The sequence below is a fragment of the Cylas formicarius genome, unplaced genomic scaffold (genome assembly GCF_029955315.1).
Source record: "Cylas formicarius isolate icCylForm1 unplaced genomic scaffold, icCylForm1.1 PGA_scaffold_3__17_contigs__length_32017465, whole genome shotgun sequence".
NCBI classification, from domain to species: domain Eukaryota; kingdom Metazoa; phylum Arthropoda; class Insecta; order Coleoptera; family Brentidae; genus Cylas; species Cylas formicarius.
This window is the reverse complement of record NW_026844326.1, coordinates 17,624,836-17,652,480: the sequence shown is the minus strand read 5'-3', so window position 1 is coordinate 17,652,480 and position 27,645 is coordinate 17,624,836. Positions and strand designations below refer to the sequence as shown.

Here is a 27,645-nt window from a genome sequence, read left to right as displayed (position 1 = left end):
TGTGTTCTTTAACTTTCAATCTAGTTTTACTTAGTTTAACTTACAAATGGAAAAATATGATGGTGTATGAATAACAGAGCTGCCACAGTTGCAGACACACTTTTGTAAAATCATAATTGTTTTCATTTGCTAAATTAGAAGCTAATTTTTGCAAATTACTTAAAAATTACAATAAAATTTTCTGATACATTTCTTAGATATCGTTGACGCATAGTTTCATTTTGACAATTTTAGACATTTATTTTTCACGGCTTAACACTAAAAATGGCCCATAAACTATGACGGCGCGAATTTTTCTGGTCGAAGTAACATAGAAAGCGCATTAGCTCCACAAGAAGCTGTCAAGTCAAGTCTTTAAACCTTTTCACGGCACTTTCAATGCTGACAGCAAAAGATTATTTATGCCGCGAATAAGTACGTGCTAAATTGCAGCACTTGCACTGGTATATATATTTATAAAGAACTGTAGAGCAGCTCACCGACGCTTTTACACCAGCCGCGTCGACGAAATCCTTTTTTGCATTACTCGCACTTTATAAATTTTTGAAAATGTATCCATCCGGTACAGTTTTGTTTTTTATTTCTTTACCAGCGATGGATAGACAGACAAAGTAAAATATTTCGTGCAACTGCATTTGAGATGTAAATTGTCTGAGCTCTTACTAAATTTGGGACAAATAGCTCTGGCATAATTTATGTGTGGTTTCCATTATTTTTCTAAACAACGTCTACCGTAGATTTTGATTTTCGAAGATATTGCAGGTATTCCAAATACCTGAAAAATCCAAAGGAACTAAAATTCCACAGCTCATTTTATAAGAAAAAAGTCATTGGAAAGCTACCAATATCGTAAGAGAGTTATGAGTTCAAGAAAACAATGCAGCTGAAAGGTTACAATTAATTTTGCATTAAAAGATAACAGGTGAATCGTATTATCTGTAGAACTTAGCATTTACTCTCCCCGAGGCGTTAGAGATTCTGCAAGAGACGAATTTGAAACATCCGGTATAACAAAGCGATTAAAACCCAGACACTTAAATGTACTTTACTTGATTAAAAGTGACAAGGAAATCCAAGCTCGAGCCGAAATTTATGTTTTTAATACCGAGAGCAATATCTCAACCTATTACCGGTAAATATTCGGGAGAATATTGGCGTAAAATCTGCTAGAAATTTCCTGCCCCCATTCATCTTTCGTCTCGAGCACCTACTGAATACACGCGTCTATTAAGATTCCAGAACCTCGTCCTGGCACGATTTCACAACTCGCGACGCGAAGTATTAATGTTTAATACGGAATTATTGTCTAGACCGGTAAGTTAAATGTATTTTTGAAGTCGAAGGCATCTTGGAGAAAGGAACCTGTTTAAGCAGCCTCACAATTATTGTTACCCAAACACTTCACTTACCGCATTCGAAAATTTTAACTACACGTAGTTTTTATATATCATTTATTTTAGTTATTTAAATAATTCATATGGCAATAAGAAGGTATAAATATTAAGGGATCTTAGATTTAGTAATAAAATTAAGTATTGACAAAATTTGTGCCAGCAGTTTCTTTGGATGTAATTAATTAATTTGTTAAAATGAAATTAGCAATTTTTTAGGTGAAATTTTAAATTAATAACGTAATTTATTTTAAATTAGTGAACTAAAGAAATTTATTTTGTATACCAGGATTAGATACCCTATCATTTTAAATTTAAATAGATTAAGCTAAATTATTAGAAGTCGTGTTTTTCAAAATTTAAAAAAAAATGTTGGTATTTTAGTTTACTTAGAAGAACCTGTTTATTAATTGATAGTCCACAAATTGAGCTACTTTTTCGTTAAGTTTATATATCGTCGTTAATACTGTATAATGCTTAATAAACGAGTGAGATAAAGAGCTTACCAAACGTGTTGCATTACTACAACCGTCAGGAAAAAATCACGATTTAACAAATTAAAAATAATAACAGATTATCGGATTGTGAAATTTCTTATTTGTTCAGATCTTTATCTAATTAATGGAAAAGATTAAATGGTTTACATTAAATTAATTTATATTGTTTTTTTCAATGTAAATATTAATACTAAAGTAGAATTAAAAGTAATATCAATTAAATTATTAATATAATTTTAGCTCTACAATATGTAGGGGATAGGCACTTTATTAGAGCTCAGGACTACTGATTTTAGGAAAAAAAAGTTTATACAAAAGTTTTATGGTTTAAATTAAATTTTAAAATTATATTTATATATACGAAAAATGCTGGACCCACATTAGTTTTAAAATTTTAAATGGGACGAATTTTGTGTAGTTTAGAAAGAATTTGGGTTTATATATTTTTTTATGCAAAATTATGTTCTTAGTAAATATGATTTTCCACGACTGGCAGTAATGACTGCTTTATCAAATTTTAAACACATTTTTAGAAGCCTTCTTTCTAACGACCTGCGATGACTAGGTATTTTAAAATTATACAGGGACTCTTCAACTAAAGAACATTTTTTTATATACCCGCTTTAAGAAAAAATACATATCAAAAACATGGGCGTCTCATTTGAAAAAAAAATGAATACTGCAAGTTGAAATTAAAAAAAAAATGTCCTATACCTAAATCTAATGATTTTCGAAATTTTTAGGAATAAACTCGCTGGTGAAAAATACTGAATTATTTCAAAGAAATTTATAGTGGCATATCTTTCTTATATTTTATTTAATTTAAATCATTGTTTTAATGAATGATGAAATAATTTATTAAGATTAATATTATTATGAAACTTACTTTTTACCTTAGCAGTAACCACCTGTGGGAACCAAATAAGTGTTTATAATTGTTTTAAGTGACGTTATAATTAAGAATCAGAGCCTGACAGATGTGATTTTAATCAAGTAATATTATTATTACTTATGTTAAAAATGAATAAGGCGTAAGAAAAAAGAGATATGCTTGAATGTTTTTTATCGAATTCGAAAAGTCCAGCTCCGGCTTTTAGAGAGTATCAAAGAAAGTTACTGTTGTTTGTTGCTTTTACTTGTTACAGTTACTTGTTTTAAATTTTTAAACTTCTATCATAATTATACATATTATTTTACATCGTTAACGATATAAAAAATGATGACCTTTTTAATTTCCTAAAACTATAAAACTCTGTATTATCCTACCTACAAAAAAGACCTATCGCCCATTGCAAAAGACCTTAAAATTAATTAAAAAATAAGAATATGTTTTTTTTAAATTCATTAAAATAATTAAGTCAGTATTTGGAAAACTATTGGATTTACGTATAGGACATATATATACCAAATTTTAAAGTATTTTGACCTGCTTTGAGAAAAAATATCAAAACCATGGGCGTCTCATTTAAAAAAAAAATGAATTCTGCAAGTTGAAATTAAAAAAAAATGTCCTTTAATTTAAGACATCCTGCATAATTTTAAAATACCTAGTCATCACCGATCGTTAGAAGGAAATCTTCTAAAAATGTGTTTAAAATTTGATCATTACTTCCAGACCCAATGAATAGTTTAATGGCCACAGTAAGACTGTGCAAAGGTAACATAATCATTAGTTTTTTTAATTGAAAGCTTCTATGAATGGTCGAATAAGAAAGCTTCTATCTCAAAATAATTTTATTTAAAATTTATTTTAAAGCTTAAAAGTTAGTTAAAGACGAGAAGGCAGTATAGAGTTTAATAATATTATGATTTAATTATTTAGAATATATATAGCAAATTTTACTTATTATTTGGTTGGAGTGACTTAAAAATTTAATAAACCTTTTTTACATGTAATCCTTGATTTATAGAAAAGTGATCCTTTAACAAAGATTAATAGATCAAATAACCTTAGTGACAACAGCGTATTTTTGTTGAGTTCAAATTAAAAGCACAGTTTGCAACCTCGATGTTGGATTACAATATATATTTGGTGTAGAAGCTAAATTAATTTGATCTGTTCGACTATTGAAATTTTATATGATCTGAGTTTAGATCAGCTTAAGCCAGGAAGGTTTCTAACTTAGTTAAGATTTAAATTTTTATTACGAAAGGACCAAAATTTTATTAAATTAATTTTATATGAATAATATTAATATATTGAGGTTATTTTGGTAGAAAATTGTGTAAGATTTACAATCCCTTTATGTATATTAAATGCAAGTAAAAAATGATTTTTTTAGATGAAATTATAATTTTTGGCTTAAGGTTAATTTTAGCATTGATAGTATTTTTGATAACATTATTACAACGTTGAGTTTTAGGGACTATAAATAGGTATAATTCACCCTTTTAGAGATACTTTAAAATTATTTTTAAAGGAACAATCTTTTCCTTTAAAGTCTAATATTAATTTATATTATATTTCTCCAATTTTAAATTTATTTTTAGTAGGTAGATTTACAGTGCTTGTCATGACTTCCATGTTTGGTACTATATAGACGAATAAAATGAAAGAATTATCAGTCACATCGCAATGTTTTGATGTAATTGTCTTGAAATTCGCTTTGTCACTGCGTTTTCAAAATTGCTTTTATAATCAAGAAGTAAACCATGTATTTTAACAGCTTAATCAACGAGTGACTAACCATGAATTTTTGGATACCTTTTGTAAAACCGGAAACGTCCGAGGTGGATCGGATAGTGGGCAACGAAAAATTCTGTATTTTAGTGTAGGGAGAAGAAAAAATATGTGTTCTTATGGTTGCATACTCCTTATTGTCAACATGTATTAGTGATTTCATCAAAATGCATACTCCTGTATTTTAAGCATCATTCAGTTTCTTGGCTTATCGTCGGTGGAATTATATGTTTTACAACAGAAGACATATTCGAAGGTAAGGAGTGGGATCTCATTTCAATTTTATTCACTCAAAATATTCATTGGTTAAAAAATTATGAAGTAAAATTGTTTCCAATCCAAAAAGTCCAAAATCAAAAACTTTCGAGTAATACGAGTGTCACGAGTTGATATTCATACCATCATATCATTAGATAGGTTATTTTCGATAATATATTTGAAGGCACACTCTGTAGGCTTTTCAGAAATATATAGTCACTTTAAAATAATGTCTTTAAATACAGAAATACCAAAAACTTTTTAATTCGAGTTTTACTAGATGCAAAATTATTCTGGCTCTCGTATTTCCCGAAATTTTCCGGACTTGGACTTTTTTTTTTGAAGTGATGTGGAGATATAGAAAATACCATAGAAATCTGTGGCGACGCTTTGTAAATAAAAACACTTTAAAAATTCCAAATTCTGCAAAAACGTCCATCAATTACGTATAAAATTTTGAAAGACAAAAAACTCACCGAAATGTAACATTTAAGAAAAGGTAGGTTTGCTCAATAAACTTGTCTGTCTTATCTACAAGGCAATATACTTTAATGAAGTCGAGTTTACTTGTAAAGGCTGTGTGTGCATATCCAGTATATATAAATGACATATATTCAACATACAAAAAAGAGAATCGTTATTTTTATATTTATATTTTTATATTATTTTATATCATTATTGCTGGGGTGTAAAAAATATAAAATATGACATCATTTTTCTCTTAAATAATCTTAAACACAAAAACACTAAAAATATTCGTGGACGCATATGGAATATTTTTATAGTCAGAACTTTTATTTTTAAAGAATGAAATATCGTCATATAGCTATTACCCTAAACTGATTGAAGAAAGATTTTTTTGTACCAAAGTTATTCTATTTCTTACGTGGAATATACGTTACTGTTTTCAGACAAAGCACGACCCTTTTCCAACGGAGTTTCACTTATAGTGCTGGTAAACACTAGAATAAGCTTCCTCAAACTTACTGCCCAGCCATCATTTAAATATAAACTTAAATCGTATATAATGCAAGTCAAAGACCGAACATGACACACTATAGAAGTTTTCACACGTTATTAACTGCCTCAATATTTTATGTTATTTGTTATGTTAGCGAGAGAAATGATAGTTTTTTTAGGTAACATTTATAGCCTGTAAGACTTTTTCTTTTCCCAATAATGTTTGACACTGTTGGGGTTGTATTAGAGCAACTTTTTTTTTCATTTTTCATTTACTTAACTGTAATCTTTTCCTTCAAGTACGAAGAAATAAAGACTTTATTATTATTAATTAACTTAACCTTTTCTTTTTTAAAGACTGTATTGTTACAAAATAGCAAGATTTTATATTGTTGTTCTCTAATACAATAGAACCACCTTAGATGAATATTTACAAAAAAAGGGCTGGACAAGTTCCGAAAGATACGCGAGATATCCCGAAAATTGGACACCCTGCATACACCGACATACCCTTCGATATTGAGCGTGCTTGTATCTCGCGTGGTCAGACAATACTGTTTAATTTAAAGGTACTGGTTTAAAATTTGGCGAATTCGGTGCGCGAAATATTCATCAATCATGTTAACGTGGCCAGCGATTACGAGAAATACGTTTGATGTGATGAAACGGCAAATGTATAATTAATTTTATTGACCCGATATGGGAATGCCGCAAACGACCAAAAACGAAAAAGACCCACGCGGCCGCCATATGCGAAAAGAAAAATGGCCGTCGCTTAATGGATGCACGTAGCGTCCTCGATTATGTTGACTGAAATAATGACTTGGCGCACTATAGTTGCAGCCGCCACCGCGAGAAATTTGTTTCACCGAAATACACGGATTTCAGCAAAGCCACACCGAAAAGCACGCGAACGAGCTTCCTGCAAAATTCGATTGTTTATCCACGGCGTGACGAGTTTAAATTAACTAATTTGTTTGGTAGGCGAGTTGCATCGCTGAAGCGCAATCAAAAGTGTCGAAAAATTTAAATCGATAAAGTTTTAACAAATCAAGTACGAGTGCGACGTCGGATTTAATCAACTGTTGTCGCGTCCGCGTTACTAAAATCAATTACTGACAAAAAACTTCGGTTTATCCTGAATTTGCGTTCTGTTCTTTTACTTACTACTGAGTAGGCGCTAAATTTTACCGGTCTGATATAGATCAGTGTATCGTGTAGTGCTTTGTATTCTTTTAAACACACCCAAAATGTGAAATGTAACGCAAATTGAATCATCAAGTTTTGGAGAAGAACTAAGACCTAATATTATCGAAGAAAGGCTGGATGGTTACCAAAATTGTTTTACGTATTTTCCCAAACAGCGCAAAAAAAATTATTTTAGTGCGAAAAAGGACTGTCCCCGAGAGCTTCATAATACCTACAAGTTACCTGAAGTAAGGTTTCATAAGACTTACAAGTTACCTGAAGGGCAATAAGCGTGGTTCAAGCTTGAATCAATTGTGCTCAGGTTTTGCTTAATAATGGTAGGTGCTAATTAACCCTTCACTCACAAGTGTAATGCTTCCTAGCTACCGCCTACAATTTCATCTCATGCCTATGTATTATGTAGATTTGACGTGCTTATGTACAAAACTTTCCTCAATATTATCGAAAATTGGAAATTAATGCCTAAATAGTCGAAGTACTTAAAATTGCACCATGTGTTATTCCCCCTGCTTCACTTAAATTAAATTTAATAATATGATGGCATATGTATGTATGCTGACAGTTTGAATATTCAAGACCTTGGTAATCGTTTTATTCTCTCCTGAATTGCCACACTGCTAGTAGTGTCAAATGTGAAACCAAAGCATATGTGAATTCAATGGTACGCTACTGAAGGACTTTATTTTATTTATTATGGTTGTGTGTTATGATCCCCTATCGAAAAGTGGAACAACGGACATGTGCCGTATGAGCGACGCATTCCCAACTTCACACGACTTCAAGGGTCAACGAATAAGAAGATGGCCACTAATTTTGCTGCTAATATTGTAAAAAATTCCGTATATAGCCTCCAGTGATTATTATTTGCTTGGATGTTGACGAAGTTAAGTTGAAGCAACTTTTTAGCGAGATAGCGAAAGCATATATTTTTTAAAGGGATTTATTTGTTAAGAGTCGAATTGTTAAATAAATTGTTATCCGTACATTAATATATTAATCAAATTCTTCTCAAATCATTAGATTTGTAGCAGCGTAGCTTTCCAAAATATTGAACGACCACTCTAGAAACAAACCTACAAGGTGGTCACTTCTTCTGGTGCATCTACTATACTCATACTTCAACGAAATTAATTTTATCCACCACGTAGAGTTGCACTTTGCTAAAATAACAGCCGAAATTCGTTAATAGAAACCGTTGATTATTCTCAGCCGTGCACGATACGTAAAGGACAGCGATGAACTCGTTTATCACGTTTAACAAACCATCCTTAATCTTGGTTGCTTGTATACTTTGCAAGCGTACCTAACGCATTTGGAACATTCATTGTGGAAGATATAAATTATCGCCCCACATTGAAGCGCAGAAGTGCTTCGTATGTTTTATTGTCACAAGAAGAGGAATGTTTTCTAACTGAACACATATTTTTCAAACAACTAAAGATAATAGAGATACCAAAAGAATACATTCATATATTTTGCTCTATGAGGCACGAGTTATACACATCTTGTGTAAGTAGTTTTGCACCATAACATCAAAAAAAATCAAATCTTGAAGGACACCACTACTCCTACATAAACGAGTAACATTTTTTACCTATTATAAGGAAATGAAATCAATTCAATAACCATTTCCAAAGCACTAACATGATTGTTATTAGTACGTGGTGTCCATCATTGAAGTTTCACGTTTTGATAGTAACTTCAGTTTTAACCGAGTTTTCTGTATTTAACAAAAAACTAAAATTAGCCATTACGATGAAAATTATGACCTTACTATTATAACAACTCAGAAAATCATTGAATCAACTCATCTATACCTTAATTTTCTTAGATACTGTAAAAAAATATTAACTATAAAATTAACTGTCAATTTTGGCTTCATCTAACGTTACCAGTTTGTTTCCAGTTAAGTTTTAAACGGGTCTAAGTAATAATGTTTTGCAAAATACGACACAATACAATAATATAATTTATATATTTTCTCTACTTCCGTCTGTAAAAATCCTAATTATACACCGATCTACCGTGCGGGAAGCGCCACTTTACCCCTTCAGTTTCGTATCCCCATGGATTTGAGTCACTTCGGACATTTCCGGGATTTTACCGCCCAGCTTTGGGAGCAATCGGATGTTTTCGGAGATATTTCGCACGCCTTGAATTGTGACGTTTGTCAATTTTGACGGTCATGCAAGTGAATGTATCCGTGTTGTTTTGCGAAAATGTACACATAAATTAACGGTCGTAGAAAAAGTATAATATACAACACATTAGGTAAACTTTTTAAGTCAGTCGTTTATTAAACACTCGCTCCGCTCGAGTCAAATAAACTCGTGAGTCAAATGCCGTTTACCGCAGTTGTTGCGTAATATACTATTTCTACTCCCTTTGGTAAAATACCTAATTATACACCATGTCAGTTTCGTTTGCCACGGCTGCGAGCTATTGGACATTTGTCAATTCTGACAGTCATCTTAGTGAATTTATTCGTATTGTTTTGCAAAAATGTACCCAAAAACTAATGATCTTAGAAAAAGTATCGGATGCAACACGTTTGGTAAACTTTTTAAGTCACTAATTTGTTAATTGTACTTTTCATACATTATAATATCATTATTATTCTTTTTAGCACCTCCAATTTGTGATACGGTTGGTAATTCACATAGTAAGAATTGTAATTAACACAATACCTTTGCTGTATATTTAGTAAATATGATGTGTTAATTGTTTTGCTTGGCTGTTGTAAGATATTGTTGAAAATCAGTCTTTCAAACAAATGTGATAAGATGGGCTCCTAATCTGCATTATTAAAAGAATTTTTTGACGAAAGTTTAGGAAATCTAGTGAAAACTGCATGTTAAAGTATTGTCTCGTTTTTGGGTAATAAACGTTTAAATTGTGATAATTTATAAATGCCCTGTACTTAATGGTCTTTGGAACCAGCCGAACACGATATCTTGCAAAGTCAAATTAGAAACCTACGTGCCTCTTGTGTGTGTTGCCATAAACCACTAAGGTCTTTATAAAAACAGTGAATTATATACCACAGGCCAGCATAAAGCCACTGATTTATTGCGGACAGCGTACGGGGATACGGTTAAATGAATATGAGATATACGAATGCTGTTCGGATTGGAGGTTTTTTTAGAATAGTATTGTTTCGATACAAAAGAAACGGATAGCATTGCGCGAGTATAATTGCAGCTCGTAAATATAATTTTTAACTCGTGAAAAAGAAAAATCAGCACTACAAGAAAAATTGTTATATAAACGCAATACCTGAATATTTTCTCAACGAATGACGCTTGCGTCTTCAGGTAAAATATTGTTCCGCTTATAAATAGGCTAAAACCGTTCGGGTCCGTCAAACGCGACTGTGAAATTAAACATGTCAACTTAACGGGCCTGTAAATTTATACGCCCAAAAATAAATAATTAAAGGCGCTATTAACTCTCCAAACCCTACTATTCACTATACGTACTACTAGTCAGTTATATAAAGTATATTATTTATGTCAGTTTATTATTTTTATTTCTATGCTGTGCCATGTTACTTTTCGACTGACTCCTAGGAGTCTCTTGCAATTCTGGCAGAACCGCGCCAAGCACCATAATATTATAGGTAATACCAATTTTCTCTTGCAGGCATAAAATTAAAAGACATCCAACGTTTTAACTAATAAATTCCATCCTTATAGTAAAAAAATATAGAAGTCGTTTTCCAAGATAAAAATAAAAGAGGAAATAAAGGAAATCCGGCAGGTACATCTCGAAGGTTTCAGATTTATTATGCTATTAAATACGTCAATAAATGACTTTTACAAATAAAATTCAAATAAAATGAACGGAAAAACGTGTCGAAATCGAGCATTCATTTGCTCCATTTTGCTCAATATATAGGGCATACAGAAATAAAAAAAATCCTTTTTACGTTACGGCCTGTTTCAACTTGCCTTAGAATTTTTAAACTTGTTTACTCTTCGCTATGGTGGTAATTTTGCAACTTTGAATTCGTCACTCAGCCTTTGAAAAATTATTATTAAAAATATAAAACAAGTCAATCAAGATCCTCTTCTATCTCTGAAATATTACGCTGTAGGTACAGGTATTGGTTAACTAACACTGAGCAGAACTCCTGAGAATACATTATTATATAGAATATATATAATTAAAGTGCTATTTTTTAGAGAGAGTCACCAGGTAAAAGTTGAAAGCGGAGTAGGACAGTAATGTGTGCTCTACTATATTTTCTCTCTCATTAGTCAAGACGCTAGATCTGAAGAAACAACAGCAACAGGGTTAAACTGTGAAATCAATAATATTCGTTTTGCAGACGATAGATGACGCTTTATAGCAAGTAGACCAAATTCCTTTTTGAGTATATATTCGCCATCGTAATAATAGTTTAAAATACCAAATAGCCAGTTTAATGAAATTATTTTGAATTTAATGGTTAATTTTATATTGCTAAAGGATTAATTATGGGAAAACCACTTAGTCCACTAGCAGAAATATTCATGGACAATTTAGAAAATATCATACATAAACTTACAGATGATGTTTTTGCTTGTTTCACTGGAACCGAAAGACAACTGCAGTCCTCTTTGAATCATATTACATACATAACCGCATGAAATTTACCATTGAGACGGAACAGAATAACTCTCTAAACTTTAGGGATTTAACTATAACTAAACTACAGAACAAGTTAGATTTTTCCATTTACCATAAACCTTCACACACGGACACGATAATACATAACAACTCAAATCACCCTTTCACAGACAAAATGTCCGCCTTTTATGCTTTTATCAACAGATTACTTAATGTACCATTTTCTACAGAAAATTTTGAAAAAGAATTGAATATTATAAAACAAATACCATTAACAATGGTTACGACCCCTCTTTGATAGATAAGATTATAACTAAAAAGCAGTTTCAAATAACTCTGAACTCTATCTATCCCATATTAAACACCGAAAACAAAATTTATAGAACAATAAAATACATAGGAGAACCTAACATGTTATTAATATTGCTTTAAAACTGAAAACACCATTTTCTAATAAACAATAAAACTAAATTACGCAAAACTCAAAAATCTGCAGTCTATAATTTGAAATGTCGATCCTGTCTCAAAATTTATATCGGACAAACAGGTAGAACATCTAAGAAACGCATTAACAACCATAGAAACTATGCCATTCATTTAAATTCAGAAATGCATAACTTTGACGATAATTTTGATATTTTACATAAACATTTACATAAAAAAGCAAAAAACTAAATTTGTTGGAAACTATGTCATATTTTGTATTTGATAAAGGGCACAGTGTTGCCGAAGCAGCTGTCATAAAGAATTAGAAACTGTGAAAATCTGAACATTTTTGTTTGTGAGAGATTGTAAAACACTTAATACAAGGAACCTTTGAACATGACCGGCCAGCTTGAGTTGAGATGTAGCCAATAGCTCATTAAATAATTAAGTAACTATTGTAAAAAAAATTATGCTATAATATGTTTTAACTAATATGTTTTAAATATGAGCCGCTGCTAAATAAAGGCGAACAAAAGTTAACGCCACAGACAAGTTTATATTTTAAAAAAATGGTGGTTTTCCACTTTAATCGCATATGATAGTGCGAAACTTAAGGAGTTAGATGTTTAGGCAGTGAAACTCCTTAATCCACAGTATTAAATGCGGTATTTCGCTCGCTATCGTGCATACTCTCGAAAGATAAATCGAAAGTAGGAATATTCACGCTCGATGGTCTTTCAAGTTTGCCAATATTAGTTTCGGCAGTTTTATTAACGTTTTCGGAACGCTATTACTATTTGCCCTACCTCCGCGAAAGTGTATTAAACAAAATATTGCAATCTATTGCTCATCGCTGGCTGTTGTTATAACGTGGCTTGTTATGGAAGAGGGTTGAAAGGAAAGAAGATCGTCCCGAACGTTTGTCTCGATTGAAGAGTATTAAATCCTAGCTGGGTCTCAAAGGTTAAGCGTATTAGAGTTCGATTTTCGATTTCCGTAACGAGATAAGGGTTAAGAATGGAGCAACCTTTGGGTTATCAAATTACTGCCTGTCTAAGGTCAATACAATAATTCGGAGATGGTGCTCAAATGTAGACCTTCGTCGTTTCCAATTTCGGTGATTTACTATCGCAAATATTTACTTTTCTTACAATTACAATACGAGTTTTAAAAGCTACATAGAATTTGAACAACGATGCAGTTCGTGGATTTTCCGTTAAATTAAAAACTTTAGCAATGGAATTAGATACGCCATGTAGTTTTTAGCAATTTCCATTCCCTATTCCCTATCGTATGTAATTTCATAAGGTTTATTGACTGGTCTAAACTGTAGCTTAGATGATGAAGAGGAAGATATTATTGAAAAATTAAAGTTAAAGTACTGAGAGGGCACTACTTTCCATTATGGGACCACTAAGGAATTTGTAATAAGTTCGTTCTATTCAAGATGTACTAGAAAACTGGAAAACGTGTAGAAATATGGGCGATAAAATAACATGTAAACTATCTATTGAGGATGATCCTAAATATAAAATATAATATATAATAAAATTATAGAGGAATGCAATAATAATAATCGTAATCTTAGGTTAATTTAAAATGTGACTAGGTTATTCAAAGCAATAAAAGAGCTCAACAGCACAAAACAGACGGCAATAACCTCGCAATCCCATTTTTTTATTCTTGTTGAAGAGGATTTGTGTTCTGGTCATCAGTTTTCGATAAGAAAATATTTGCATTTTCTAAATTTCATTGCACAAAGCAGAACAAATGCGGCCATTTTTTCATTTGTTTGTTAGCATATTTTCTATATCTTTTTTAGAACGGCTCGAGCGTCCCTGCAGACCAACGGGTTAATGCCCGCTTAAGTGAAGCCGCCGATGTTAATTTTTGTATGAAAAAAGGCATAAAGGCTTTAAATTACCTGCAATGGACTACAATAGTGATATATGGAGCCAACGTGAAAAGAATTTCGTATAAAACTCTTATGCTAGAACAAAAAAAGGCGCTAAAATAACATGACGAGACGAAGAATTCAACAATAAATTCGTCGTACAAAATAATTTTGCAATTTTAAATTAAATATAATATTTGCAGTGATTTAACTTGAGTTCAACACCCTCAGCATAATATTTCTTTGATTTCGCTGTTCAATCAACGCAGGAGGAATCCAGATTTGTAAATAGTGTTACAGTAGCTTGTGAAAGTTTCTTTGCAAAATTAACTCTCACTTTGTTCCGGCGTCAAATTGCTTTTTCGTAATGTAAGACAAGAAATACTTATTACATCTCTAACGGAGCATCGAAAAACCAAACACAATTCGTTATTGTCTTTGTCTATTGAAGTGATCGAGCGTATCGCTGGCGTTCCTTGGCAATTCCTCTTTATTTTGGTAGATGAGCTGTCACTAAGGTTTAAGTATATTGCTGGTAATAAACGTCGCGCGATGAAATTAACGGATCAAATTTGAGGGAAATGGGATTTTGGCAAAACGAGATAATATACGTAGATTCTAGGGTGTATAAATCATATGGAAATTTATACGACACATCCGGAAGAGTGAATTTTAATCGTATTTTGTGTGAGGGAAAGTGCGTACCTTTAATGTTTGGCATTAAAATTTACCAACTAATTTTGGGACGCTGCAAAATTTATTTCATATTTTGATTTTTAAATATTCCGATGTCAAGAACAAACATTTAATAGAAACTATTAAGAAGTTTGTCCAAACATGATTTGATCAGCCCACCAACCGGTGCTAAAAGGAGACGTTGAGTTTAAAGCGCTAACTCTAAAGAGTTTTTCGATTTACTATTTACTATGGGCTCTGGTTTTATCAGTAGAACCATTTCCTCGACATTTTGGCCATAGAGAAGTATAAACTATATATACTAGTATACTCTACAAAGCAGTCTATCAAATAGCACAAGCACGTCCGTAAAACGTCCTCGGGATATCTGACGAGACATAACATATATCCTAGGGATATACTGTTTCAGCTAAGGGACATCCTTAAGTCGTCTCAAGGATATACGATGTAACTAATTTGAACGTCCACAGTACATCAGATACGTACGTCCGTAGGATGTTTGTTAGGACATACTAAGGATATCCAGTTATACTAGTTGAGACTTCGTTAGTATATCCGACTGTGAGGATATAGAATCTTATGTAGATATACCACTGGACCTTACTTATTGGGTTATTTAAAACAGCCTGTGAGAAATAGCTACAAAAATTCTATCCCAGTATTTGGTGTGATGGAATTAATCTATTGAGTATGGTTGGTGAAGTAATCACTTTTTTCAATTAATATTTAATGTTTAATTTTGCTTTTGATGGTAAAAGTGAAGGACTGTCGATTGATACCATTAATAAAACACATTTTATACAAATCTGATTTTTTTCTATTGTATATTCGAAAAAATTCTAGGTATATATTATTGCAAAAATATAGAACAACCTAATCCAAAGTATCTTAATATAGAGTAATAATAGTAATATAGAGTAAGATACTATATCTTGAACTAAACTCAAAAAGAATAACTAATATTTGACACGTTTTCTGTAATACTTTGGTGAAAGTAGCTCTTTTCAGCCAAGCAGCTATTGAATTCTCACATTTTTTGATGTTTGTGATGTGTTTGCTTTCTTATCCGCATCTGAAAACATTTTATAAGGTTGTTCGGAAAGTCATTACGTTTTTTCCCGTCAGAGGACTTAATTACGTTTTTTCGAAACCAACTTCACACTTAAGCCGCATAACCATTATATGTCTTGAGGGCTGATATTGTAAGGCTTGTGTGTGAAAAAGTGCTATTAATTCTACGCAGTAGTTTTTGGTTGGTGCCCTTTTAAATATGGAGAGCAATAAGCAGCATTTTCGTCATATTTTACTTTTTTACTTCAGAAAAGGTAAAAATGTTGTCCAAGCGAGAAAAAAATTGACGGATGTGTATGGAGAAGCCGTGTTAACAGTACGCCAGTGCCAGAACTGGTTTGCAAAATTTCGATCCGGCAATTTTGATGTCAAAGATGCACCACGGTCTGGAAGGCCGGTCGAAGATGCGATAAAGGCATTAGTTGATGCAAATCGGCGAATAACCACACGAGAGATTAAACTTGTCGAATTCGACTCTTTATGGCCATTTGAAAGGCATGGGCTTAACCTCGAAGCTCGATGTGTGGGTGCCCCATGTCCATACGGAGCGAAATTTGTGTCGTCGCGTTGACGTGTGTGATTCGCTCGTCAAACGTCAAGAAAATGATCCATTTTTGAAGCGGATTATTACTGGGGACGAAAAATGGGTTGTATACAACAATGTTAAACGCAAGAGGTCATGGAGCGGAAAAGATGAACCGGCTCAAAGCGTGTCAAAAGCCAACATTCACCAAAAAAAGGTGATGCTCTCCGTTTGGTGGGATGTCAAAGGAATCGTTTTTTTTGAGCTTTCGCCGGACAATACAACGATTAATTCCGAAGTCTATTGTCATCAACTGGACAAATTGAATGATTCACTTAAAGAGAAGAGGCCCGATTTAATCAACAGGAAGGGTGTAGTGTTCCACCAGGATAATGCGAGACCTCACACAAGTTTGGTCACTCGCCAAAAACTTTTACAGCTTGAATGGGACGTACTGCAAAATCCACCATATTCTCCAGATCTGGCGCCTTCCGACTACTATTTGTTCCGGTCCCTGCAAAATATTTTGGATGGCAAAACTTTTACCTCAAATGAAGATGTCAAAAACCACCTGAATCAGTTTTTTGCCAGCAAGGACCAAAACTTTTATGAGAGGGGAATTATGTTACTGCCAGAAAGATGGCAAAAGGTGTTGGACCAGAATGGCCAATATATAATTTAATAAAATATTTATTCATTATACGAAAACTGTCTTTCATGTTCCCCAAAAAAAACGAAATGACTTTCCGAACAACCAAATAGTTTTGAGAAATACAGGTTTCGTATATTTGTACATTATAAACAAAATAAAAAGAACCAGACTGGTATCTTACCTGTTTAAAAAACAGATTTCCAAAATCCCTACATCTGCCTTTTAAGTAAAGCCTCATGAAAGTGATCTTAGATGCTAATCTCCACTATGATGTAGGTATACATTTATGTATTTTATTTCATTAAATGCAAACCTCACTAAACTGTCATCGGTAAGATCTCTTTCATGAGAGAGCCTATTTTCATGCCATATTTTTTGACAACATTTTCCTAGTTTTTTTTGCTCGTGATGGTACCTATTATCACCATAAAAACAATCTTTAAAACTTGGAAAAACTTGGTTAAGGCTTTCGGGGCCCGTTGATAAGCTATTATCTTGATTCGTGTTTAAAGGCCGTCGTCGGTTGGACTACGTCCAACATCGGAGATGGAAGGACCTCTGAAGAAGCTCGCCACTCGTGCTAGCGAAACGTTAGGAAGTAATTCCAACCGACGACGGCCTTTAAACCCGAATCAAGATAATAGCTTACTTGGAAAAACGTTTTCAACAATTTTAATGTAAAAATTGTTCTTTATGTATTAAGACTTTGTTTTTGCAGGGTGATTCTTACATCCATTTTAAGAAAAAAATATACTAACTATAATATATAACTAAAAATATAATTTTGTTCTGGGGGATTTTCTCTAACATTGCTTAAGTAAATAAAAAATTCATTAAATTTAACTACTCAAAAAACGTGAAGAGACAGTGGATTTTATTTTTGTTTTCGAAAACTAAGCAATAAGATAGGAAAAGAAGTCTAGAATCTAAAAAGCTATGTTATGTTATATTTGATATATAGGTTACCAAAAAAATCAGTTTTATCTTAACTCGGTCCAGCAATCACTCCTTAAAGAAAGTATCAACTAAGCAATCATTGTAATATATATTTTAATAAATTATAATTCTTATACTTTATTTATATTAAATTTACATCTTATTTATTTTTAAAAAACATAATACCACCTACTATTTTGGCTAATTTTAATTTTGAAATTTTCTCTCTTTTTCTTCATGTGCAACTAATTAAATTTCATTGCAAGTTCATTTGAAATCAGCGGGGTCAGAGCTTGTTTTACAAACTGATAAGTGCTGACGCCGCCTGATGTTGCTATCTCATTGACCTAGCAAAATAATAAAAAAAGACAAGGCATGTTATTGGTAGACTACACAATCGTCCGTTCACCTTAAAATTTATCATATCTTATGTTATATATTACCATAAAGCTTTACTTACTTACTGAGAGCAGTAAGCACAGAAAATACTCAAAATAGACTCCAAGTCGCCGTATACCTTATACCGCCAACAAAAACGAAGCTGAAAAGATGGCAGACGACGAGACGGAGGAGAAGCCGACGAGACTCGAGAGAGTCCGGGACGGCATCACCGCGAATAGTTGCGTCATTGGTTGCAGCCGAACAGTGTTGTCAAATGGGTCCAAAAATAATAATTGATTTTAACGATTTGATTCCTGATTTTTTTTAGGACTTGCCAACACTGACGTCGATGTACATGTGCACAAAAACGTTGCCAATGAAATGTCTCCCAAAACACCACAAATCTAAAAAAACTAAGTATTTTCCTTCTCAGTTGTTCAAAATTTAACTTTTTGGGGCATTTATTTTGAGGACATCTGTGGTGTATCGTAAATCCGCAAGCTATCTATTCACAGGATATCCCTGGAATTAATTTTACAGTATATCCTTAGTATATATGCTAACGTATATCCTAAGAAAATCCTCCACATGTCCCGGGACTTAAATACGACTTAAATAGGACATTGATCGGATATATTGGGAATATTGTGTGCTATCTGGTCTGTTACGAGATCTTATTTGTTGAAATACATTAGTAGACAAATATATTGGAACTTAGTAAACCTATTAAAAAATTATGATCGATATCACATTTAACGCAAAGAGACTAGAAATTAATTTAAACAATGCGTTCTTCTGAGTTTCCTGAAAACAAAGCAAAAGTTAAAGTTCTTCTACACGGTTATTAATTTTATGATCGGAGAAATATAGGGGCTGTAAAGTTATAAAAAGAGAAATAAAATATTGCCAATGTTGGTTGGACTACTTTTAAACAGGGTTTACAATTTTAATAGCAGTAATAAAATCAATACGGCCTGATCGCAATTACCTATTCCAACAAGGGGTTAATCAATAGCTATTCAAACGAATAGTAGTCATTGGCTCTGGTCAGTTTTGTTTGCTGGTGTCTGACTTAACTAACGGCCTATCCCAGGATTCACTTAAAACTCTTCGCATTCCCAGCGCCAATAACGCACTCAGTTTTGCTAGTTGACTGGGTTAATGCTAAGAGCCGATTTTAATTTTTATAGAGGTATAGAACAAAGCCATACATTTTTAGCAAATTGTTTAGCAATTGAACTGAAATTCGGAAATGAATTTGAAAAGATACAGCCAAGTTTCTTACGGTATGCACTCGTTAGAAGTTTTCCTATTTCGAGAAAAATCAAAATTGTAATTTTTTCGACTTAGATGAGTGAATGTTCTATTTAATTCCCATCTATCCCACTTACGGTCATACCGGAATTAGGGTTTCCCTATAGCTAAATTCAATAATTTCTATTATTATTATTATTATTTTCAAAATATTTTTTTAGAATTGATATTAAAAACTTATTTATCACTTACAGGGTGTCCAAAATGCACTTACAGATTACATCATCGGGCCAATTAATGCCATCAACAAATATTACTAGTTTAGCTAAATTGCCTGGATTAAAATTTTCCAATTTTAAAACGTCCCTGTTTTGTTAAAGGCAGCCGATGGAAAATTGTTGGCGAAAATTACACCTTTGATGTATTTGTTCTTAAAATTGCCAAAGATTAAAAGGATTAAGTTGTCCGACGAGCGGAACACTAATTAAGCGTTTTCGCGGAAATTCCGGTAGAAAATTGGTCGCCATGTTTTATTAAATGCGAGCGAACATAAATACCGAAACATTATCCTGTCAACCATTAAATTCGCATCGTACTTTGTGACAGAAAGCAGCGAGATTATTTTTCGTTACCTGAATTAAAAGCCCACCATTACCGGGAAATTCGACGAATTATGCAGATCGCTCAGCGGCACTTTTATTGTCTCAAATAAAACTGGAACGTTTCGGATGTTAGGCACTAATCATTTTGGCGGAGCTTAATTTTAGGATCGGATAACACCTTTTAATGGCTAAGAATACTGCTTAAAATATACTACAAATCCCGAAATTCTGTAAGCAATCCAGCATTTTACTCTTTAACTGAAAATGAGAATGTAATGCAAATAGGAGTTTAATTACTTCTGTTACCTCCATTAAACATTTGACTTGATACTTTAGAAACATAGAAATTAAGAAAAGGTTGAACAACAGATAAAAAAAGAATAAATTGACATTGCATTTAGAACAGTTTTAATTATCTTTTGTCCACTAATAAATATGTGTTAAAAAAAACACCAGTATAAATTATCAAAATAAATAAGAACTAAAAGTTCAGATTTTCACGACATTATATATTATGACATGACAATTGTTTCGACAACACCGTGTCTTTATGAAATGTTGTCATTGTCATGTCATAATATATAATTTCGTGAAAATCTGAACTTTTAGTTCTTATTTATTTTGATAAATGGATTTTCATCAAGTAAAAGCCACCTCAGTTCAAGTATAAATTATGCCCAAGTTGACATATTCTTGTATTAATGGAGTAAAGGAGTTGAACTACGGCACGTCATACTGCCAAAGCTTAAAGATCCAGGAGGTTGCCAAAGACTCAGCATTTTCGTTACTGATATTTTTGTGCGGTTTACTTTAGAAGAAATAAAATCAAGTATAAAAAATTTCTGTTATTTATTTACCATTCCTGTTCCTTTGTTATAAAGGAGCAATGTGTATATGTAAATCCAATATTGTGATATCAAAATCTTTTTTTCTAATATTTTTATAGTTTGTAGCGTCTATGTTGTATGTATAATCAAAACTAACCAAAACTAACATCAATTTTTATCTTTCAAACTAAATGTGCACTACTTCACTTCCAATTTTAAAGGAACTGAAACCTATTGTTTATGAATTATGAGGTCTTAATTTGCAGTATTCAGAAATTCAAGTTCAAAGTCAAGTAATATAAATATACCTCTCAATTTTGATGGATCTTACATCAAATTCTAGGTAGTTATTTACTTTGTTAAATAAATCATTGAAGCTTTTATACGAGGTGTATTCAAAAAGTTTGGTGAATTTTGTAATTGGGCAGGCTACGTATATGTTCACAGTTTTAGCCAGTTTGCACGTATGCGTTTTTTGTGAGGCAGAAGCGTTAGATGTGTTTTGTGTGCTCGGCCATTTTCTGCTGTAAAAAAAATGGAACAAAAAATTTGCATAAAATTTTGTGTAGAAAATACAATGCAGTGCTGCAAGACAATTGAAGTGTATATGGTGAATCTATTTTGAGCAAAAAAAAACGTTTATAGGTGGTACAAGCTGTTTCAAGATGGCCGAGAAGACGTGGATGACTAACCTCGGTAACTGATAAAAGCGTTGAAGAAGTGAAATAAATGGTGTTGAAAAATCTTCGAATTATGAATAGAGAAATGGCTGAAGATGTCTGCTTGTCCCAGGCAATTTTCTAAGAAAGTTTTTGGCATGAAACGTGTAGCAGGAAAGATTGTTGCTTAATTTTGAACAAAATGACTGTGAAAGGAGTATCGCATCGGATAGCTGTCATTGATGGACCTGATATACTCAAAAAGGTCATGCCAATAAAGAACCCAGATTCGCAAGACCGAAAAAACCACATCAAGGTTTTGCTCACTTACTTTGATTATTGTGGCGTAGTACATCAAGAGTTCTTACCACATGGCCGTGCGGTGAATAAAGATAATTTGCGCGAAGCAATACGAAGAAAACGTCCAGAAAATAATTCAATACAATATACCTGCTCACTCGTTGTTGCTTCTGATTCACATTCACATGATACGGCCCCCTGTAAATTTTTCCTGTTCCTAAAACTCAAGAAAACCCAAGAAAGGAAGGAAGTTTGGAATAATTGAGGAGATAAAGGAAGTGGCACAAGTGTATTATATCTGAGGAGATTAATATGAAGAGGACAATATTAATTTTGATGAATAAATAAATACTTCTTGATAAAACTTAAAAGTCGCCGTACTTTTTGAACACACCTCTTACACGGGATTGTTTACGTCGTGGTATTTTTGATTTGAGTGATATAGTTCAAAAGTTCCTGCCCAGACTCGATCCTATTTTAGATGCAAACCATTACGAAATTAGATACCGAAATAATTATAAATCTGTAGAAATGCTAGGTATCTTCTGTTCCTGAGAATTTTTGTAATTAATTAATTCACTTTTCTATTTTGTTTTTACTTAAATAAGCAACTTTGCTAACGAAGCTTGGCACCGATCCCTCCGGGTTTCAAACGCAACTAAATATAAAAAGAGCCGTATTCTTGTGAGCTTATTCGGTCCAAGGGGAAATCGACACCATAAAAGTCCTGAAGACACCACCGTTCTATCCGCAAGTTTATCCAAGTCTAAATTGCGTTATAGGAACTCTCCGCAAAGTTATCAAATTTCTCCGCAGGTTAAAACTGTTTACTCGGAATCCGGGCAAATATTCTGATAATAAACGGCCGACCACAAAGAATTATTCTGTCCATTTCGCATTTTAAGCGAATCGTTTGATAAAAATTAATTCAAACGAAGTCCGGGATATAATGGCGGGCGTTTTGGCCGAATTTTGCGTATTTCGTTCGTTTCAAACCTGTATATATAATTTAAAAATGACGGCGAAATTAAAATTAAAGCGCGCGTTATTAATTTACGGATTTGAACTGCCTAAATTGAGCCATTTCAGTAAAAAGGTAAAATTTTAATTACCGACGTGCGAAGCGCTGCAATAAAAGCTTAAAAATTATGTTGCCTGTTAAACAATTCGTAAATTCTAATTCTAATCTCAGTTTTATTTAGTTGTAAAAAAAGTGTAAAATTTACTATGAACTATAAACTTACTAGTAAAAAAATGGTACCTGTGTATGGGACTTTTCGACGACGGCAGAAAAGGAGGAAACTATTCACTTCGTAATCACGCAGCTTTTTCGCAGAAGAATAGAGAGTACAGAAAACACTTCGAAAACTCGGAGCGCGAGCATTGAAGATGCCAAGTGAGATTTTGGCGAAACGTCTGCAGGATTCCAGTCGGATGCAGGATTTGCAGAATTCCAGTCGGATGCAGGATTCCAGTCGGAGTTCAACGAGCGAACGGATGATATCCCGGAGTATAGTGTCATCACATTTTTCCATCCGTGAATCAATACGTGAGAATATATATATATATATATATATATATATATATATATATATATATATATATATATATATATATATATATATATATATATATATATATATATATATATATATATATATATATATATATATATATATATATATATATTTACATTTACTTTTGCCCTTTTGCGATATGTTAGATATACCAAAACAGACTGAATGCCACAGGGACACAGTTTTAGTTATATTAATTTTACAGAGGATATAAAATAATTCTTTAGTGTGTACGTTTCAAAGTTGGTATCTTTAGTGGGTACTCTAAGTTCATTGTACATTGTTTAGTAAGTTTTACTTCATTTTCGTATAACATTTCATGCTTATTTAGGTGGTAGACAATTATTTACACTCACAACGTTGCGAACTTCCATTATCTTTATTTACTGCGAACTTGTCAAACGTTTTTGTCAGTTGTATCACTGTTGTATGTCATTTTACGCTTATTGTACGCAAAACCGTGCATCCATGTTACGTTACGACAATAAAAATAAACCTGCCTCTAGTCACCTCTACTCGCCTTGGTTCTTTATTTGTACAATTTGCTTTATTAGTCAGCCACCACCCGAGAGCTAACCAATTTATTAGCTGTCCGTTTACGACTAATCGTCTTACGTCGACAATAGTCGGTGCAGCAAAGCTGCAACGTCAACACAAATTAAGGCCTGTTTACGTGGTTGCGGCGCCTGTTTACTACCCGTTGTTTATTTTAACTTGAAAACCGAATTGCGTTCCCCCAACGAAATTAATTTTGAATAAATTGTATTAGCGGAACGACAAACTGAGATTAAAATGGCAGCTTGACGCTCACGATTACTGTTGACCCAGATGTGACTCTATATATGCGTCTTGAAAGTATAATGCCGTCGTAGTGTTTTTGAATAGCTTTCGATGTTCCAAAGAACCATATTAGACTTAATACGTTTAGTTTCCAGGGTTTTACTTTTATCTTGCTGTTTTTCTAAATATTTTTCCGCTTAGAGAGGCCAATTATAGTAAAGAGTTGCATTGAAGACGGAGTCGAACTTAAAACATCTACCTATATGTACATAAGCGGCATATTCAGTAAAATCTGAATCCTTTGAATTGCCTGGATAGAAAATTTCCGATGTATAGCGCGCTAAAGTTTAAAGATTCATTTACAAAAAGCCAAAACGAGAATTGTGCGGATAAAATATTTAAATTCGACAAAGAATTATTTTTTTTGTACTCCCGTCTGTAAAATACCTAATTACGCGTCACCTTACCACGTCAGTTTCGGACTTCGGACATTTCCGGATGTTTTCGGAGATATTTCTCACTCTTTGAATTTTGACGGTTATGTCAGTGAATGTATTCTTGTTTTTTTGCGAAAATGTACCCAAAAACTAACATGTTCGGTAAACTTTTTAACTCACTCGTTTATTAAAAAGTCGCTCCGCTGCGCTTCGCTCTTGTCAAATAAACTCGCAAATCAATTGCCGTTTACCGCACTTGTTGCATAATATACTATTTTTGTACTCCCGTCTGTAAAATACCTAATTACGCGTCACTTTACCACGTCAGTTTCGGACTTCGGACATTTCCGGGATTTTACCACACGCGTTCGGGAGCAATCGGATGTTTTCGAAGATATTTCCCACTCTTTGAATTTTGACGTTTGCCAATTCTGACGGTCATGTCAGTGAATGTATTCGTTTTTGTTTTACGAAAATGTACCCATAAACTAAGGGTCGTAGAAGACACGATCGCTAAACTTTTTAAGTCACTCGTTTATTAAACACTCGCTCCGCTCATGTCCAATGAACTCGCGAGTCAAATGCCGTTTACCGCACTTGTTGCATGATATACTATTGTTTCCCGGAGGATCGTCGGTACAATTACGATACTCAAAAGTTCCTAAACGAAACGAAAAAATTTGTTTTGTATGTCAAAATCTATATGGCGGAGAGCCGGCAAGTGACGCCACATCTCAAAACTGGATACCTGTAAAGGCTATTTATAAAGGAAAAAGTAAAAAATCTTGAACGTGTTATAGTAAATACAAAACCGAGTGCAAAACCAAGCAAGTCAAAAATGGTGTCAATTCAATCTTTTTGCGAAACGTCTATATATAGAAGCTACAATTAATTGACAGAAATAATCAGTCTTAAATCATAACGAATTACAACATTAATTGTTTCAGTATTTGGATGAAAGAGAAAGGAAATATGTATGTGCTTTTTGCGCAGTAATTTTAAATGCACACCTTTCCTTCGACCATTATTGTATGGGTATATTTTTCCACGAATACATCCATACGAACTGTTTGCAAAGTTTGATTTGCGTGTTGTGTTTTCTATTTTTACCTTACCGTTTCACATTTAGCAACATGAATCTGAGAAAGCTGTATTTTTATTTTGCTTTTGCTTTTATAACAATTTTTATTGTTTCCTTTTCAAAATTTATTTTCCCCTCTGCACCTCGGTCTTGCCTTTTTCTTCGATTTTCTTCAAAAAATTCTTCCTAGGTGTGCTAGTAAAATCTTCGAAATGTTATTATTATTTTGAATTATAATTTTAAGTATTGGTATTTCTGCTACAGACCTCTTGGGATATCTGAAATAACAAAAAATAATTTCTTTGTTTTTATGTTAATACGTTTAAGAAAAAGGGAACAGAATGTCTTAATAAAAACAACATACCTTTACAAAACAATAACTTTAACGTTCAAATAAACCAAAAATGTCTATCGGAAATATAGCTGGACCCTGATGATAAGTCAGCAGGAACTGATTCAGGAAATTTAAAGACAGCGAACTGACGCAAATATTTAACCCTTATTGAATAATATTTATATGCGTAATGTAGCCGTGGTGAAAAACAAAATAGTTATATATCTCTTTCCATAAAGTCTCACTTCATTATTCAGTAATTTCGTTCAATTATCTTCAGCCACCTGGTTCCGCTAAAAAAAGGAACGGTTGCCCGGGGCAACCACTTCTCTTCGTTATAAATTCAATCGACGCGGACGCCCTCTCGGAAACGTATCTTTGAAATAAACTGCACCCCAAAAGTTCCAGCGGTCAAGTTTCAAGATAACGATGACACCACAAATAAGGCGACGAATATAAAACGACGAAAGTTTATTGTGACTCTGCCGTATTATTTTCATGTTTTCGTTCCGCACGCTTCCTACTTTTCGATCAGAAGTTTGTCTATTCAGCTCTGAACCGATTCACGAAATCACCTCGCTCGTTCACTGGCAGTCGATTGGAACCTTTATATTATTATGCAAGAAGTTCGATAAATGCTGCTTTAGACACTAATTAGATTTGGCACAAGTGGAAGTGGAGTGTTTAATAAACAAGTGATTGAAGAAATTTATAAACGTATTGCATCCAATAAAACAGAGTACGATGAACTTAATGGATGTTCATGGGATTTGGACGTCTTCTCCAACTTTAGAATGTTTGCAAAAATATATGAACAAGACTTTACTATTTTTCAAAGAAACTTCCACAAGCTACTGTAATGCTTTTTACAAAACTTCTGGATTCCTCCTACGTCGATTTTTGCTTAGTTGAAATTGCTGACGTTTCTCCAATCATCCTGTTGGCTTCTTCAGAGCTTGACTGAAACTGACTCATAAAATGTTCTATGGGAATACCTCGTTCTGCCAAGATTTAATTATGGCAATGCTGTTTACGGGCCTTGCATTGACTCTAATGACAAATGTAGAATTCAAGTACTTTAGAATGCATGAATCTGACTTATTTGTGGAATTCGACGTAGACATCATATAACACATAAAGTTTGTGATAACCGCATCGCTTGGTTAAATATGTTAATCTTTCAATCTTTTTTCTTTCAGATATAATATATCTTAAACAAAAAAAACACTTTCTGCGTTATTCGTCCTTTTAATCTTTCTAGATGTATAATAAAATGTTTTTTTGTTTCTATTCGTAATAAAAGTATTTGTTTAAGTTTACGATATGGTTATATACTCAGTCTGTTACATTATTTTTCAATATAGAACACTGTGTTCGAAGTGTTTTCGGAGTGCGAGTATTGAAGATGTCAAGTGAGATCTTGGCGAAACGTTTGCAGGATTCCAGTCGGAGTTCAACATGCAAACGGATGATATCCCGGAATATTTTTTCAATATTATATATATATATATATATATATATATATATATATATATATATATATATATATATATATATATATATATATATATATATATATATATATATATATATATATATATATATATAT

General features: G+C 32.8%; 1 protein-coding gene across 2 annotated transcripts in view; it reads left to right on the top strand.

The window, feature by feature from the left end:
- LOC132699800 (monocarboxylate transporter 2-like) overlaps positions 1-27,645 on the top strand; it is a 201,375-nt gene that overhangs the window by 100,344 nt on the left and 73,386 nt on the right. The gene's annotated exons all lie outside the window — the stretch shown is intronic.